Below are 18,260 nucleotides of genomic sequence, written 5' to 3' on the forward strand. Positions count from 1 at the left end.
GATTTGTAGAGATCCGCGTGGAATGTTCCCATGTTTCTCCGCCCAGAACGTCTCCATGACTGCAGTTACTGCTGCGTGATGGGGCCTGTTTGGATCACGCGTGCACACGTGTCAACATGCCATCCTGGAGTAACCCTCCTTACTCTCCATGGATGGTGACAGTCATTTATTTGCTCTCACTGAAGACACGGCCCTTATCAACAGGAACTCAGCATCGCAAAGGAGGGTAGGCCATGCACGCGGAGGGAAGACCAGGGGCGAAATCCATGCAGGTCACCTCACTCACATTTGACTTTTGCACCTGCGAACTTCAGTGCAGCGCAAGCTCAGGATCTATTTCTGCCTAGATTTCCCCTTGTCCCCCTGTGCCATTAGTTCCTTTTCCTAGAATCCTCACGGGTCTCCCCTAGCCCTGGACTCTCACCTCCACCATCACCTCCTGGCTCGGTCCCTGCTGCACGCCCACTGGCCTGCCTCGCCGCCAGAGCCCTGTGTCACTAACTTCAGCACCCCTGCCCCCCCAAAATGTGTCCACATCTCTCTCCCCAGAGGTCTCTTTTTCCCTCTGCTTCGCTGGCCTGACTCCGACCCTTCCTTCCAATATATTCCTTCTGCACCTCGAGAGCCCCCCGGAGAGACCCCATGGCTCCCCTTCCCTGGCCCGGCTCTCCAATGCCTCCCTCTCCAACGGGCACAGCGAGACTCCCGTTTCTCTCCTGTGACAAAAGTGTGTGCCCAAAACTTGCAGCACGAACTGTTTATTTTTAGGTTGAGATTTGGGGTCTGGCTGTTTAATTCTTAGTTAGTTCTCAAGTCCGATCTCGGCAGTGGGAGGTGGGAAGTGGGTGGGGACTGAGAAGGATCTCAGCCCATTGCACCAGGCACCTCCCTCTCCTCTGGGTCTGTGAATGGCCTTCTGACCTAGGGGCCTGGGGCTCTTCTGATGTCTCCTCTTACAGCTCCAGTCATTCTGGCATTGGTTTTACTGCTTGGCCTGTACACCTTCTTATCATTGTCTTAAAATTGGCCAAGGGATTGTTCTTTTCCAGAGTCTCTCAGTATCTGGGTGAGATCAGGGCTGTGAGGGCCGGGGACACCGTAGGATGAGTTGTGGGCTGAGTTGTGGGCTGTAGGGTGATAGCACCTGGGTTCTCCTTCCTCCTTGGCAGCCTTGAAAGATACAGTAGGTAGAATCATGACCACCCAAGACATGTTCCAGCCCTAACCCCCAGGACCTGGGACTGTGGCTTTAGTTGGAAATAAGGTATTTGCTGCTGTGATCAAGTTAGGAGGTGGCCCTAATCCAGTGATGGGTGTCCTTAGAAGGTGAGGAAAACGAGAATACACACGCCCACGCAAATGCATGCATGCATGCACCCACATACACACCTGCATGTACACACCCATGTATGCACACACATGCATGTACACATACACACCCATGTATGCACACACATGCATGTACACATACACACCAATGTATGCACACACACCCCACATGCATGCACACATGTGCCATCCATGGAGTCATGCATTCACCCACATGTGCACATACATGCACACACATGTACGCACATACATGCATGCATCCACATACATGCATATATGCACACATATACACACTCATGTATGCACACATGCATGCATGCACCCACATACACACATGCATGCACACGTATACACCACACAAAAATGCACACACAGGAAGGTCACGCATGACACACAGCAGACAGGCACAGGGTTGGGGGCATGCCTCGCCATGATGGAGGCAGAGACTGGACTCACAGTGCGTCTATAAGCCAAGGCCCCCAGAGGATGGCCAGTGGTCCCCAGAGCCGGGAGACAGGCCTCGGTGTGCCGGGATGGCTTCTCCCTGAGAACCAGCCCCACTGCCTTGCTGACTTTGGATCCTGGCCTCCAGGACTTTGCAAGCACAAAGATCCATTTTGTGAAGCCTCCTGTCCGTGGTGTGGTGTGATGGCGGTCACAGGACACTGACACAGGTGATCTGAATTTTGAGCCCCACTGGCCAGGCTCACTGTCCCAGGGGCTGCACCTGGCACCCTGGGCTCCAGGGGCCACTGACACCCTGTGGGCCAGGCCCTGCTGGCTCCTCTCCTTGGATTCTTTCTCTCTGGGGAGCCGCGGCAGGACCCTCCCTTGCACTCCAGTGCTGGCACTACATCTGGAAGCTCTTCTCACCCTTAATTGTTCTTAACGCTTTAACACGAGGAGTGACTAATGGGCTCTAATTGGGAGTGGTGTCCTGGGGAACCCGCTGACAGCGCCCTCAGCGACCCGCTCAGCCTCCTCCGCTGCTCACTCTCTAAGCTCAAAAGTCATCAAGCAAAAATATTGGCCCATTCTTCTATGTTTTAAAAAATGTCACACCAATGCCAAAAAGCAGTTTTATCCTTCAGCCAACAAGTATAGGGCAAAGAAAAGGATAGAGGGAAGCCAAAAGCAGATGGGACAAAATATCACAAATGCCACTGAGGTCTGTGACATCTGCCTGGAGACAGAGTCCTTGGAGGCAAACCCCACGCTCGCTCCTTAATTAAGGAGGCGTGGAGGATTCCAGCCACACATTTCTCCCTGAAGGGGGATAAGCCCTCTCTGGTGTCTTCTCATCTCTTCCCTGACCCCTGTGAGGAGTATGTGGTGACTGCCAGGACACCAGGACTGCAGAGAAGGAGCCAGATGATAGAGAGCACAGGCAGCCAGATGATAGAGAGCACAGGCAGCCAGATGATAGAGAGCACAGGCAGAGGTGAGGGGCAGGGGGATTGGGGCCCTGGGAGAGAGTGCAGAAAACCCTGAAATGCACACAATTCCTCCACAGGGTGGGAGGGACAGGGAGAGACAGAGACAGAGAAGGAGCCAGATGATAGAGAGCACAGGCAGAGGTGAGGGGCAGGGGGATTGGGGCCCTGGGAGAGAGTGAAGAAAACCCTGAAATGCACACAATTCCTCCACAGGATGGGAGGGACAGGGAGAGACAGAGACAGAGAAGGAGCCAGATGATAGAGAGCACAGGCAGAGGTGAGGGGCAGGGGGATTGGGGCCCTGGGAGAGAGTGCAGAAAACCCTGAAATGCACACAATTCCTCCACAGGGTGGGAGGGACAGGGAGAGACAGAGACAGAGAAGGAGGAAGAGGAGGAGGAATGAGAAAGGAAAGGAGTAAGGGGAGAGGAAAAAGGAGGAAGAGGAGAAATAGCAAAAGGATGAGGAAGAAGAAGAGGAGGAGGAAGGCTGGGCGCAGGGGCTCACCCTATAACCCCTGGGAGGCTGAGGCGGGAGGATCACTTGAGGTCACAAGTTTGAGACCAGCCTGGCCAACATGGGGAAACCCCGTCTCTACTAAAAACACAAAAATTAGCTGGTGGTGCATGCCTGTAATCCCAGCTACTTGGGAGGCTGAGGCAGGAGAATCACTTGAATCCGAGAGATAGAGGTTGCAGTGAGCAGAGATCACACCACTGTACTCTGGCCTGGACAACACAGCAAGACTCCATTTCAATCAATCAATCAATCAATCAATCAATAAAGATAAAAATTTTTTAAAAACCGGGGGGAGGAGGAAAGGAACAGAAGCAATGGCGTGGGGCATTGGGCCTCATCTTGTGTTCTGTTTCTCACAGGCACATCCTGAGAGTGTGTTCTGGCGGTAAACAAGGAGGGCAGCAGAATCAAGGAGGCTCAGAATGAGGGCTGCAGTGGCTGAGCTTGGCACCCTTCCTAAACATTTTCCAAATACATTTACCAACAGAAAAGGAATCACGGATGTGTTTAGGACCCATGCCTCCAAAGACTGGCTGCAGCTAAAGTCTTCACATTAAAATATTGAATCCAAGAAGGAAATAAGACGCCCCTGCAGGAGGGAGAGACCCCAGCCACATTCCCCAGCTGCGCACCACCTGTTCCACCCAGGAGCACCCAGGACCGGCTCACTGCAGCAGGATGCGTTCACGCAGGCCTGGGAGCCACGTCCCATCCGCTTCCGGTGTAACTCCATGAAGCCATGATCTCCCTCTCCCCGATGCCAAGCAACACCCATGCCTGTGCTCCAGAAAGTCCCTCGAGCATTCCCACTGCTGATACGGGCAGCCTGCGCTTGGCCCTCAAGGGTGCCATGCTCCCCTGTGATGGATTCCAGTTTAACAGCTTTTAAAAACAAGCAGACAAGAGAGAGGCATGATGGATGAGTGCAGGAAGAACACTCATTTGAAGATGATTTATGGGAAGTCACATGATGCCATCCCCAGGGTGGGGGCTGGGGTAGATGGATGAGTTCTGATAGCGCAAGCTGCGCTACCACAACAGGCTCACGCTCAGCCCCATGGCGCACGGCAGCCCCGCTCCCGTCCCACGCTGTCTGCTTCAGGGCAGAAGACTGTTAATCTCTCAGCTCCAGAACGAAGGTGCTCCCAGCCCCCAAAAACATCTGGAGAAGAGACAACCGGCCACACTCCCTGGCTCCTCTGAGTGACCCCAACAATGCACAGCAATGTGGTTTAGAAAAATGCTGATTCTCCCATTTTGAGAGGCAAGGGGGAGGGGAAAGGAAGGGAAGGGTGTGGGTTCGAGGAGCAGATGACGCTCCGCTGGAGTTTCTGCTCAGGCCCGTCTCTTCCCTGTGGACCCAAAGACCCGTCTGCCCCAGGCCCCAGCCACTACACTACATGTGACAGACAAATCTCGTTTTGCAGATGAATTCCATCCATGTTTTTAATAAGGACTTAGAATTTACTATACAGTAAAACCCAAATTGAATCCATATTTAAAGGGATGAGCTTTAAAATGGGATCTAATAGATGGGACCCTTTCCAAGGCAGAGGAAATGAAGCAAGGCTGAGGCCATGTCCCAGGAAGAAGTGGCTTCCTCCCTACACCCTCCTCTGAAGCGGACACTTGCCTGCAGTGATGGGGAGCCATGCTCGAAGGCCTCCTTGGCAAGGCCATTACTGAATCAGAAATCCCACCCCTGCTCACTGGACAGAAGCTGCAGGCTCTTCCCTGCCCAGGTTTCTCCATCATGGATGTCCAAGCCTCTCTCAGGAAGCCCCTTCCTCTAGTGATATTCCTCTGAGCCACGGAAGGCATCCATGTGCCAGAGCTCTGGTGGCCGGGGAGTGGTTTTGGCAGCCCCTTCTCTGAAGCCCATGTCCAAGCCACAGGGAAAAGAACCCAGCACCACGTGGGGCAGGAGGGTGTCTGCAGAGGTGCAGAGCCAGGCACACCAGACCTCAGATTCATGTACCTGGCCCTCTTCCTTCGGACAGCTACCACCTACCCTCCTGAAGGTGACTAAAAGGCAGACAGAGCCTCAAAGCCACACGCAGGCCTCAGACTGCATTGCTCTTTGCTCAGAGGGGCTTCCCCCTCTCCCCTTGACCTCACCCTTCTAGAAAGGGAAGACTCTCAAATGCAGATTCCTCACTTTGCAATTCAGAGCGCACCTCCTGAATCAACAAGGGGCTAGACAGTGAATGCACCAGGAGAAGCAGCTCAGGCCCAGAAGAGCTTGTGGGGTGACCCCAGCAAGCCCTGGACTTCCCAGACACTCCCTCAGGGTGGGCCGGTCTTGTGCTTTCATGGCTGATGACCCGAGGGTGGAAGGAGCCAGAAAGCTTGGTGGGATTCCTGCCCTCTAAACAGTCACACTGCTGTGTCTCTGTCCTGGTACAGGCTGGGGTACGTGGCCTTCTCTTCTGGGTTCCCTGAGGGGTCCCTGATGGTTTAGGGAATGGGGTGACAGCTGTTTCAGCAGTGGAAGGGAGTTGTTGACGGGCTTATCTCAGACGTGGGCACAGATCCACTGCTCCTCTCCTCCTGGGTCCATGGCAGAGCCAGTGCTCCCGGGGACAGAGTGGGACAGTGGGTCTTTCGGTCGTCCCCAGCTTCCGCTCATCCCCTCACAGAAGGCGGAACATCTTCATAGGACTCAAATCAGGCCATTCAATCCCTCACTCAGAGCCCTGCAGTGGCTCCCACAACCCTTAAGACAAAATCCAAAATCCTCATCTCCAACCTAAAGGTCTTTGCACCCAGCTGAGGATCCTCCACATCATCTCCCTCCTCCACCTGCACAGCCCCCGGGCCCTGGGATGCCAGCCCTCTGGCTACTTCTCCAGCACACCCTCCCCTCGCTGTCTCCGCACGTTGGCACTGACCACTCCCTCTGCCTGGAATGCACTCCCCTCAGAACTCCCGGGTCCTACCTCCCTTCCTTCCGTCTCAGAGCACAGCATCAGCACCTGAGGCCTGCCCTTCTGCCCTGAGCAAGCCACAGCCCCCACCATTCCCTGTGGTCTTAGTGCATTGCACTTATCTTCACAGCCTCATCAGTACCTGGCATACATTTATTCTCTGTGTCCCTGCTAAAATATAAGCACCATGAGCGCCGAGACTTGACCTTGTCTCTGCTGTGTCTCCAGCACCCAACAAAGGGCTCAGCAGATCAGGGCTCGAGACTGGAATGAATAATGCAGGACAGTCTGGATCAATGAGCTATGCCCAGAAGCCCTGGGCAGAGAAGAGCACCCATGGTCCTCACCAGAGAGAAAGAAGCAGTGCATGTCTGGAGATGCAACAGCCCATGGGTGGAGATTTCCAATCCTGAGGGCTCTGGAAAGGGCATCTTCAATGGGTATTGAAGGGACCAGCCTGTGTCCCAGCCTCTGGTCTCTTTGCCCAGGGTTCTCATCAGCATCATCTGCTCAGCACAGAAAGGGTCATCCCACAAGCCTGCCTGCCTGCAACAGGCTCCAGTCCTCCCTGTTCAGGGTGGCTGACCCCCAGCTCTGTGCTGGCTATCAGCAGGGAATGGGCTGCATGAAACCCCACAGAACCCCACGGAACCCCACAGAACCCCACGGCAGTTTAGGAAGGAATTCACCTGATGTCTGTCCCTGGTTCCTGGGAGGTGATCTCTCAAACCTCTGGAGTTTCCAGGGGATAGGAGCATCTTTTGTTACTCAGAACAAGCCACCTCTGACCACACCTGACATTGTGCTGACCTGGCAGCTCACAGTGAACCTTAGGAAGCTTCAGGTGTGAGGCCTGCCGTGCAGGTGATTAGAGCGTTGGAAATTTCACTCCCCACCTCAGGGAGCAGAGAGGGGCTGGAGACAGCTCAGTCACGTGACCCAGGGAGTTTTGGTTGGTGACGTTGGGGGCAAAGCGCAGGGTGGCGCATCCTAACTCCACAGGAACAAGGGTAGGTGCTTCCTGCCCAGCACGCTGCCCGGCCTCACCCTGTGTGTATCCTTTATCACAAAACTGTCGTTTTTACTGTACTGCTTTATGTAAAATTCTGTGAATCACTGCAGCAAATTATCGAAACTGAGGGATCCTGGGAACCTCCAAATTTGCCATTGGTCACAAGTGCAGGTGGCCCCGGCAGCTTGCATTCAAAGTGAGAGCCGTCTTACAGAGCGCTTTGCTCAAACCCTGTGGAGCCTGATGCTGACTCCGGCGGTGAGTGTCAGAGCTGAACTGCAGTCACCCTCTGGGGGTGGGAACGGAGCCATTATGCCATCCCTTCTAGAGCCATGCAAAGGCTTCAGGGCCCGCCCTGGGCTGTGGGGCAATCTGGACAGCAGGGTAAGAACCCTGTGTGGGAGGGTCAGGTCCGACCTTGGCCTCTATGACAGCTTTGCTAACAGCAGACAGCGGACCCCCACGCCCCGCCCACCCTCCTTCAGGACTGACTGCCCCGCAGCCAGGCTGACGGGCTTCAGGGTAAGAATGGTCACTCCTTCAAAACTCTACCCCATACCTTCCTGGACAACCATCAACACTCCCCGTCCTACCCCACAGACACCATGACCTGAAAACTGGAGACCAGCACAGAATGCCCCCAGCCCACAACCCTTTCTGTAAAATAAAATCTCGGCATCAGACCGTGTTTCCTCCACAGATGCAAACTCTGGGGATGGGCACGGTGGACACGTGGGGCCGCCCTACCTGGTAGTGGGAGGAGACGTCTGCTTTGCTGTACAGGGAGGCCCCAGAGGGGCTATTTCTGGATGGTCCTTGGCAAGGAGGGTTGCCAGGGAAGAACAGGTATCACAGGAAGAAGGTTAGGTTCTCACAGACAGAATTTCAACCTGCAGAAGGAAAAGAAGCAAGTAAAAAAAGTTGCCTTTGAAGGAAACATCTTCCTTTTGATCTAAAACAAACATTTGGTGTTAATAAACAAGGGAGGGTGCAGCTTCAAAGCCAACTGTTTACCACCAGGGATCGGTGCCCTCCAAAGGGCACCTTGCTTTGTATGTCCCAGGGGAGTAAAAGGAACCTTGTAGAAAACACATCATTAGGACCCTATTGCCAACCAGCCACGGCACAGTCATCCCCGGTCTGCCCCTCTCCTAGCCCACTGCCACTGGTCCCCTAACCCCAGCCACTCTTCCTCTCCACCATGCTGGCCCCACCCCATTGCCTCTCCCACCACTGCCTGCTCTTGCTTCCTCCCCATCCAGCCGAGATTCCAGGACCCACCACTGTCTCCCCTCCCCCAGCTACTATGTCCCTCTCTCTTAAAAATATTCATCAGATAATGTCACTATCCTGATCTGGCGACACAACCTTCCCCTGGTGTCCTGTGTCATTTGGAAGAAATGCTTAAAGTTGCTTCAGTGGCCTGCAAGCCAGGTGAATCTGGCTTATATGATTTGGTGGACTTCCTAAGAAAATAAGATGTGACTGGGCGCGGTGGCTCACGCCTGTAATCCCAGCACTTTGGGAGGCCGAGGCAGATGGATCACAAGGTCAGGAGTTCAAGACCAGCCTGGCCAACATGGTGAAACCTCGTCTCTACTAAAAATACGAAAGTTACCTGGGTATGGTGGCAGGCACCTGTAATCCCAGCTACTTGGGAAGCTGAGGCAGGAGAATCTCTTGAACCCAGGAGGCAGAGGTTACAGTGAACTGAGATTGTGCCACTGCACTCCAGCCTGGGACACAGAGCAAGACTCCATCTCAGGGGGAGCAGGGGGAAGAAAAGAAAGAAAGAAAATAAGATGCAAGTTCTGACATGGGGCCCATGTGTTTATAGATAGCTTCCTGGTCAACCTTCCTTTGCCTGCAGGGCTCTTGACAGTCTGGCCCTCTCTCCTGGCTAACTCCCTCTCTTCCCTGCAGCCCCACTGGCTTCCTGGCCATCCCTCCATGTAGGCACATGCCTACCCCACCCCACCCCACCCCTGAACCACGACTTTGCACGTCCACTGCACGGAATGCTCTTTCCTGCACAATTGCAGGTTTCACGCCTTCCCTCCCTCCCTGCCTCAGTGCTGTGTACATAAAGCACCTTTCCAAGGCCATCCAGGAATAGAACACCCCATCAAAATAACCACCATCCCTGTGGCATTCCCTTCTCCTTTTCCCCATGAATCTCCTCCTGGGGACTCAGCACATTTGATTTTGGGTGGATGTGCTGGGATCCCGTCCCGCCTCGCCTCCAGTGGAATGCAGTCTCCATGAGGGCAGGCACTCACATCTGCTAGATTTAGTGCCGAATCTCCCATGCCCAAGATGTGCCTGGCACATAGCTGGGGTTCACTCCATATTTTTGTGAATAAATAAATGAATGAACGAATGAGCCCACAAAAGTTACTCCCCCATTAATACTTCTGAGTTTATTTAGAATTGCATCCCACCATCACAATGGAGAGCAGGAATTCCCAGGAAACAGAGGGGGCCAGAGGATTCCGTTTGTGTAGTTGGTGGGGGCTGGCAGGGGGCAGGAGGCACTCGAGTCTGGGAAGTCTTCTGCTTGCTTAATTTACTCCAGCCCAAATTGTGTGTGTGCCATCGGCCAGACAGGACACAGAAACGGTGGAGGAGATCCACTCTGATCAGCCCAAGAGACAGTTGCTGAGGTAGAGTCATGAGATGGGGTGGCCAGGGAGTGGCTGGGCTGTGTGTCCCTGAATTGCCCCCACCACAGAGAAATACCTGGGGACAACTGCCTTTTCAGCAACCATCGGTGCCAAGCCCGCTGCCCACTGCTGGACGTGGGAGCCACTGTGCAGTGGCAAAAGTGTAAGTAATATGAACGACTCCATGGATGAAATGCAGCCATGGAGGTGGTTGGAAGAAGGCCTGGGTGCAGGGGACCTGGGCAGTAGACTCAGGTGGAGGTAGCAGGCAGCCCAGGTTGGGTGGGAAGGGGTCGCACGAAGGGGTGCTGACTGGTGGGGAGGGAAAGCAGGCAGCAGGCTTCTCTGTGACCTCAGTGCTTGACTCTCAGCAGGAGCACAAGGCAAGGGCTGGGACTCACACTGTGCCAGGCCCTGGGCAAGGAAGTCTGGAGCGGACGAAAGCTCTGCAGCCTAGCCCCCTCCGAGCCTGGCGTCCACACCCTCACATAGCCCCGGCTTCCAGCTGCTCCAACGACTGGAGGAGCAGAAGCTTCCGAAAGCCTTCCAGTCTCCCCTGGTCCCCATGGGGCTCCAGGGAGAAAACAGGATGCCCTTCTGGCCCTGGAGGTGATGCCGAAGCATCTGCTTTAACTCTCAATGTGGCCTCCTCCCCAGACAGGGCTCCCAGAGCCAGCATAGAGGCAGGTGGTCCAGGGAGACTCCTGCCCCTCCTCTATCCCACACTCCCAAAGCAGAGGCGGCCCAGGACCTGGGTGGGAGGAGTGCCTGGGGAGGGAGGGCTGTTTGCCAGGCATCACCTTTCCTGGCTTGTCAGTGCTCTTGCCTTCTAGGTAGACTTCTAGGTAGACGGAGCTGCCCCCCCCAGATCAGCCCTGGCAGGGGTGACCCCACAAGAAGGAATGGAAACAGATACCATCCCTGGGGATCCTGAGTCATTCCCCAGGGCCACATGGACACCGATGCCACCCAGCCTGGCAGCTGGTCCAGGGCCAGGGAGCCTAAATCCTTGAAGGAGATGGGGAGGAATTAGAGGGAGCAAAGATGGGGGGAAGACATCAGGAAGGAACACAAGAGAAGCCCCAACCCCACCACTCCCCTCCCCAGCACAGAGATCTTTAAGTGTCATGCCTGAAACGCAGGCCACCTTCTCCAGGGGCAAATGCCTTCACTTCCCTCCAGAGGCTGAGCTAAAGGGGGGTGTCCCGGCACCCACACACCTCTCCACTGCACCTTGCAAGCCAAGATTGTGGGAGAAGTTATTTCATTTTAACTGGCCATGCCCAGCCCCACCTGCAGCCTCTTGCTTAGAGGACGGAGACGGGAGCGATCCACAGGCCTGGAGTCAGGGGGGCGGGCACCACCCCAGTGTAGCTGCCTCTGCCTGGGCTGAAGCCTCTTTGGCGTTGTGGTTGGCGCGTCCCCAGGAGCTCTGCTGCAACCCTCCCCAACCCCCCACAGGCCCAGTCCTGGGGCCAGAGAGGAGGCCTGTACGCCCTGCACCCCTCCCGCACCACTGGCTCCACAAAGGCGCTGTGTCCCAGCCCCACCGACAGGCCCAGACTGGTTTGGTTTTCCTCGACCTGAGCTGAGTGGGAGATAACTTAACAGCTTGTCCCCAGTTGTAATGGCATGTTTTTCCCACTCCGCAGTGGGAAACACCATCCATCACCCACAGAACACTGGCCTATGGCTCCCTCCACATGCACCCCTGTGCCCCAGCCCCCACCCATTGGTGCCTCGGGGTTTAGGGGACCTCAGGGCTCGCCCTTAGGCTCGCAGCTGCCAGAAGGAGCAGAATCGTGGTGGGAGGCAAAAGGTCCAGTGACCAAGTCCCCTAGAAGTCTCTTGAGGCCCCCAGCCCGGCAGGGGTGGGAGCAGAGTCCGGTGCTGCAGTGGGGAGCTGCAGGTGGCTTCTCAGGGCACGCAGCCCAGGGGCAGGGGCGGGGCAGGGACCAGGGAGGGGGAGGCCTGGTCCAGGCCACAACCTGCCATTCCCCCACTTGCTGGGACAAAAGGGTCCAGCCTGTCTCAGGATTGAGCAGCTCATTCCTCCTCACTCTCTAAGCCGTGTTTGTTGCCCCTCACCAGGAGCTGAGCGCAGCACGCTGAGCGCAGCACTCAGAGCGCAGCAGAGCCACAGGGACGCTCCACTGTTGACCTGCACAGGGAAAGGTCTCTGCGGCCTCCTCAACTCCCTCTTACCTCTCCCTCTCCTGGAAGGTCAGGTGGGGAATTCCGAGACCCCATCCTGTCCCCTACACACACTCTCACATGTGCACACATTCTCACATATGCACATGAGCACAGACAGGCCATCCCCAACCCTACCCACCACCTGCTTTGCTTCTTCAGGACCTGATCCTCTTGCTATAATGACAGGGACACCAAATAATATAGGAGTCCAGGGAGAGGCTTAAGCACCCCCAGAAGGCTGGCCATGGGTAGCAGGACCCCCGGAAGAACTGGGAAGTGTGAGGAGGGTACTACCTGGGGTGTGGGCTGTCTCTGGGGCTTGGAGGAAGGCCTCAGTCCCAGAGAAGGATTTTAAGACCCCCGCACCCCCATCTGCAGCTGGCCAGTTTCCTGTTCCCTGTTCTCAGACTGGCAGCTCCAGCCTGCTGTGGAGCCAGCCGGCACTGCTCCCAAGTCTGAACAAGGCTCAGGCAGCCCCTGGTGCTCTGCCTCCCAAAGGACTCCTCTCAGATTCTCGTCACTGGAAAGAGAAGACGGAAAAATAAACATCTAGACTTCTATAAAGTGTCATTTTTTTTTTTGAGACAGTCTCACTCTGCTGCCCAGGCTAGAGTGCAATGGCGTGATCTGGGCTCATTGCAACCTCCGCCTTCTGGGTTCAAGCAATTCCCCGTCTCAGCCTCCCAAGTAGCTGGGATTATAGGCATCCACCACCACGCCTGGCTAATTTTTTTATTTTTTGGTAGAGATGGGGTTTCCCATGTTGGCTAGGCTGGTCTCGAATTCCTGACCTCAGGTGATCCACCCGCCTCGGCCTCCCAAACTACAGACACACAAAGGGAGACGGAGGTAGGGGAAGGTGTGAGAGAGACCGAGGGAGGGAAGAGAAGGGAGGAAGGCCCCTGGGGACCAGGTGCGTTCACCCGGCCTGGACAGGGGAGGGTTGGGGAGGGCTGTGGCAGAGGTGTGGATGAGGCACATGAGGTAGCTAGAGCAGAAGCCACAGGCAGATAGCTCAAAAGAGACGTGCTGGCCAGGCGAGAGGAGGCTAGGACGGCAGGCCCTGGAAGGGCAGAGAAGGCAGGAGTCAGATGACCTGCCCCGGCTAGCCATGATGACCTTGGACTCACGAGTTGCCTTTGGTCAGAAGTGTGGGCTTGTGTTGACCAAGATGCTGCTGAGGCCGTGGGGGCCAGAAGCAAGGGACAAGCACAGCTAGAAAAGAATGTGCTGAGATGGGGGAGGGGAGAGCCTGGCCGAATCACCATCCTCATCGTCGTCCTCAGCCCTGTCAGTGTTTGCTCGCCATCATGCCCCAGTGCCCGGACAGTGCCAGCACACTCCAGGTGCTCAGCAGTTCTGGTGAAATGAATGCTGCAAAGAAGGCAGGCAATCTGGGTGAGTGGTGTGGGCTGGGGAATGCTTCTGATGCAAATTCCTAGGTGACCTGAACGCCAAGTGAGATCAAGAGGAAGTTGTCACTGCTTTGCATCTGACCATGGGATGGTCCCAGGCTCCCAGAGGTGGGGGTGAGGTGGAATGACCTTCTCATTCTGCATGGCAAAGCAAACAGACGGAGCCCACCTAAGAGCCCAGGCATCCTGAGACCCTAACACTCAGCCTCCATGAAGAGAGGACACCCACAGCCAAGCATACATCCTGGATTGCTTTTTCCCAGATCTCCAAATAGAAGGGCACACTTAGACTTCAGGATGCAAGGACAGGCTGGGGACATCTCTAGTCCTTTATAAATTAAGGGTCATCTGAGGACGTGGCTTCATTTATGGTATTCAAGATGAGGCACCACAGAGAGGCAGAAGTGGCCCGTGAGTTGAGGTGGAGCTTCCCAGTCTCACTCCCCTCTCCCCGGGTCAGCCGACAAAAAGCACATGGGGGAATGAGATGATGGCCCCTCTCTGGGCAAATGCGGCCCCGCCCGTGCAAGACTTGAATTCTGAGGCTGTTTCTCTGCTCAGGGCATCCTACACTCCATTCTCTGCAACAGCCTGGCGTGCCTTAGAACATTTCAGGTGATGGCAAGGGAAAAGCTTGGAGCAGGACCCATAGCCCTGGGTTCTCCCCCAGCCCATCACTGTGTGACCTGGACATGCTGACTATCCCTGAGCCTTTCCCATCAACTCACAGGAAGCGCCCACTGTGCGCCAGATGCAGGCCCAGGTGCTAGGCATTCAACAAGGTGCGGCAGCAAACCCATCCCTGCCCAAAGTGCCTGGGATGTCACCTTCCTTGCCCCCTGCACAAGACACACAGAAAGAAGACACAAAGGGCTTTGCACTAAATCACAGCTGCACTTTCTCGGAATACTCCAAGGAGTCCAGTGACCTCTGAAGGCCACCAGAACCACAGGCCCCCTTGTGGTGATCAGACATGGGCTTGTGAAGGAGCCATTTAGGGACATAGCATAGGGGACTCTGAAACCAGGAGCTCCAAAGGAAGGGCCCTAACATCATCTCATCCAAAATCAAGTCTGGGTTTTTATTGCATTTTGCTCATCTTTTTTTGTTAATGAGGATATCGATATCACCAGAAAGGTGCCGACATTCTTATTTGGCTTCCTGGAGGGACTCAGAAAATGGCATCTGCAAAATCTCAGAGGACTGAACTTGCACATTTTAGAATTGGGCTTTTCTCCCCAAACTGCACCTATGCTGGTTCATTTTATTGCAGAAAGGGGAATGTTTTAGCCTTCTAGTCCTGCCTGGAAGAAAGTTAGGAAAAAGAATCAGAGTAGTGCTAAGGATTCAACATTCTTTATTTTTTGAGTCAGGGTCTCACTCTGCCACCCAGGCTGGAGTGCAGTGATGCAAACACGGCTCACTGCAGCCTCCACCACCCAGGCTCAAGCAATCCTCCTGCCTCAGTCCCCCAAGTAGCTGGGACTAGAGGTGTGCACCACCATGCCTAATTTTTGTATTTTTTGTGAGATGGGGTTTCATCACGTTGCCCAAGCTGGTCTCGAGCTCCTGAGCTCAAGCCATCAGCCCACTGTAGCCCCCAGAGTGCTGGGATTACAGGTGTGAGGCACTGTACCTGGTCCAACATTCATTTTTCAAAGGAATGGAATTCTCCAAATGCACTGGAGCTGCACACCCTGCCACCTGCAGCACTTCCTCGGGCATGCAGCCCTCTGGAGCCTGCCCAGGGTGCAGGTCCGTAAGGCACTGCTCTTGTTCCACCTTTTCTTAAGCTAGCTTCTCCCTGGGTGCCAGTGGCCCCACTTCTACCATCTTTTTTGGTTAATCCCTCTCGTGATACCTTTCAGGGCTGCTGGCTCTTCTCTTCCGTTTCTCATCACCCCAATTCCTCCTCAGCCTCTGCACCCTGCAAACACAAGCTCCAAACCTCAATCAGAGTTTAAAATGGGCCTTGAACTAAGACAGCAAAACTTGCTCTTTTTTTAACCAAGACGAAACCAACATGGATGGAGCACCTCATTTTAGCAGAAACGGTTATAGGGAATATTCAGTGCTCGGAATAAATGAACCTCCTCCACCCGTTTTTAAACCACTCTTGTGAAACCAGCCGTTCCTGGCTCCCCTCATGCCTTCTGAATCCTGTCTCCGGCGAACATAATTTGGGTTTCATTCTTCTGGCATCTGGTGGGAGTCGGTGACAATTTTACTGTAGCAGCACTTCTTTTTTAATACCAGTGTGTTTTAATAATACAGTGTACCTTTTGGTATTGTTGAAATGTTACATTATTCAACGTATCCAACGGGAAAGGGAAGGGCCTTCTGTAATTTATGTGTCCTCGGTGCTGTGTTTAAAGCTTGCATAGTGGAGGGCTGTAATTTGGGAAGCAATTTTCCCCAAGGTCGGGAGAACAGTTTCTGGAGGAGAGGCTGGAGACTGCCTGACCCGGGTTCCTTGGGATAGGGGCCTGGAACCCGAACCATGAGTCTGAGCCCAGTGGTAGAGAGTACTCCAGGCACCAAACCAGGCACATTCCCCAAAATACAATAGAAGCACATCCTCAGCCCAGCTATGGCTGGCTTGCTAGGCCACTTGGGTTTCAAGCAACTCATCTAGTTTCCAGGTTCTGGCCCTTTCAGAGAGCACCATTCATGTGCTGAACATCCATGAGTCCCTCCTGCATGGGAACACCAGGTGCCCCTGTTACCTGAGCAGGTAAACCTGTTCCTCAGGAGAGGGGGGGTACGGCCTCCTACGAGATGGCAAGCTCTAGAAGGTCGGGGCCTGATTTTTCTCAGCGCCGCAGCAGAGGCCTTGAGAACGGTGCCTGGAACAGCCCAGGTGCTAAGTAAACATCCCTGAGTGAGTGCACGAACGAGTGAGGCGCCGATAGAGAGACATGGGTGGTGGGGGTCTGGGAACCTAAGCAGAGGTACTGCACCCAGGGGAGGGGGTTCTGGCTTCCTAGGGTGGGTGACTGACCCTGGAGTGAATCACAGAGGAGAGGGGAGGGGAAGGGAGGAGAGAGGAGGGCAGGTGCAGAGCCTTGGACGGAAGAGGTAGGGGACATGTCATCTAGGGAATACAAATAATAGAGGAAGTTTGGGACTGGGGGTACCAGGAGATGAGGCCAGACATGTAAGGAACCAGATCGGGAAGTACCTTGAACACCATGCCAAGGACTTTAAAAAGCCGTTTGAGGAATTTTAAGCAGCGGACGATGCAGATTTGGGTGTTAAGAAGCATGCTCTGGTGCCGGTGTGGGCCGAGTAGAGGGGAAAAACCAAGGCAGGAACCTTATTGGGGAGGCAGCACAGGTGATCCCATCGTGTGACTGTGAACACCAGGCCTCGGTGACCAGTCCCACCCACACGGGAGATGAGAAAGCCACCTCCCAGGTTTCGGGTTCGTCCAACAGCATAAATAGGGGGTCAGTTTGTGATAAGGTGAGGAAGAAGAAGGTGGCCTTGGGAGACTGTGGTATCAGAGAAGTTACAGTACAGGAGCCTTCAGCTTGGCGAGGGTGTCCTTCATTGCACCACTACCTGCAGCCCACTCTGCTATTCCTTACACCTTTTCCTATGTTAAAAATGGCACAAGGCTGCGTGTGGTGGCTCACGCCTGTAATCTCAGCACTTTGGGAGGCCAAGGCAGGTAGATCACTTGAGGACCAGAGTTCGAGACCAGCCTGGCCAACATGGTGAAACACCGTCTCTACTAAAACACTACAAAAAATTAGCCGAGTGTAGTGCCACACACCTGTAATCCTAGCTACTCGGGAGGCTGAGGCAGGAGAATTGCATGAACCCAAGAGGCAGAGGTTGTAGTGAGCCAAGATCACGCCACTGCACTCCAACACAGATGACAGAGCAAGACTCTGCCTCAAAAACAAACAAACAGAAAATGGCATAATATGATGTTTCAAGGCTGATAGGGCTGAGCTCACACTGGACATGCTGAGTTTGAAGAGCCCCTGGGATGGCTGGGAAGGTGGCTGGTCGGGGGTGGTACCAGCATCCAAGCTGGAGAGAATCCTGTCCGCACTGGGGACTGTGGCAGACGGGCTTCAAGACAGCCCCTGTGTCTTCACCTCCTGGTGCCTGGAATTGTCATTCCCCCCTTCCACCTCCGGTCATACCATTACTGGTCTGTGTGGCCAGTAGAATTCAGCAGAAGTGAAGGTTCACCAATTTCAAAATTAGGTCTTAAAATACCTCCATCTTTCTCTCACTCTGGAGGAAGTCAGCTGCCCTGTCATGGAGGCACTCAGGCAGCCCTACAAAGAGGCCCACCTGGAGAGGAACTGAGACCATAGCCAGCAGCCACAAGAGAGACCAGCTTGGAAGCAGAGCCTCCAGCCCCAGTCGAGCCTTCCCATGCCTGCATCCCTGCAACCTTGAAGGGATGCTGAGCCAGGCACCTGGCTGAGCCCCTCCCAGATTCCTGAACCTCAGAAACCATGAGCTAATAAATGACTGTTGTCTAAAGCCATTAAATTTGGGGATGATCTATTACACAGCAATAGATAACATGGGGATTACAAAAAAATATGAATGATGGCTGGAGCAGAGGCATGGATGAGACGCCAAATGAGAAGATGGGATGAGAGCAGATCACAGAGGTGGTGAGGGTCACACTGGGACACGCCAGGAGGCAGTGGTGGGAGACAAAGGCCTATGAGGAGGGATAAGGAGGAGCCCCCCAAAAGAAGGAAGACAAGGCTGAGAAATACCACAAAATCCCA

General features: G+C 54.5%; 1 protein-coding gene and 1 long non-coding RNA gene across 48 annotated transcripts in view; one reads left to right on the forward strand and one right to left on the reverse strand.

Annotated features, from left to right (window-relative positions):
• RBFOX3 (RNA binding fox-1 homolog 3) overlaps positions 1-18,260 on the reverse strand; it is a 508,442-nt gene that overhangs the window by 372,364 nt on the left and 117,818 nt on the right. For 33 of the 46 annotated variants that reach the window (XR_008481920.2, XM_035303343.3, XM_078374809.1 and 30 more), the window contains exon 2: positions 7,971-8,113. The exons of the other annotated variants lie outside the window; for them this stretch is intronic. The gene's annotated coding sequence lies outside the window, so the exon portion shown is untranslated. The remainder of the gene's footprint in view (positions 1-7,970; positions 8,114-18,260) is intronic. 46 annotated transcript variants of the gene reach the window in all.
• LOC118154024 (uncharacterized) lies at positions 9,722-17,417 on the forward strand. Of its 2 annotated transcripts, XR_004743956.3 has the most exons (5): positions 9,722-9,886; positions 9,985-10,049; positions 10,258-10,495; positions 11,978-12,061; positions 12,461-17,417. It is a non-coding gene; the product is annotated as an uncharacterized LOC118154024 (long non-coding RNA). The 2 variants fall into 2 exon arrangements; XR_004743955.3 differs by lacking the exon at positions 10,258-10,495.

The sequence above is a fragment of the Callithrix jacchus genome, chromosome 5 (assembly GCF_049354715.1).
Source record: "Callithrix jacchus isolate 240 chromosome 5, calJac240_pri, whole genome shotgun sequence".
Taxonomy (NCBI): Eukaryota; Metazoa; Chordata; class Mammalia; order Primates; family Cebidae; genus Callithrix; species Callithrix jacchus.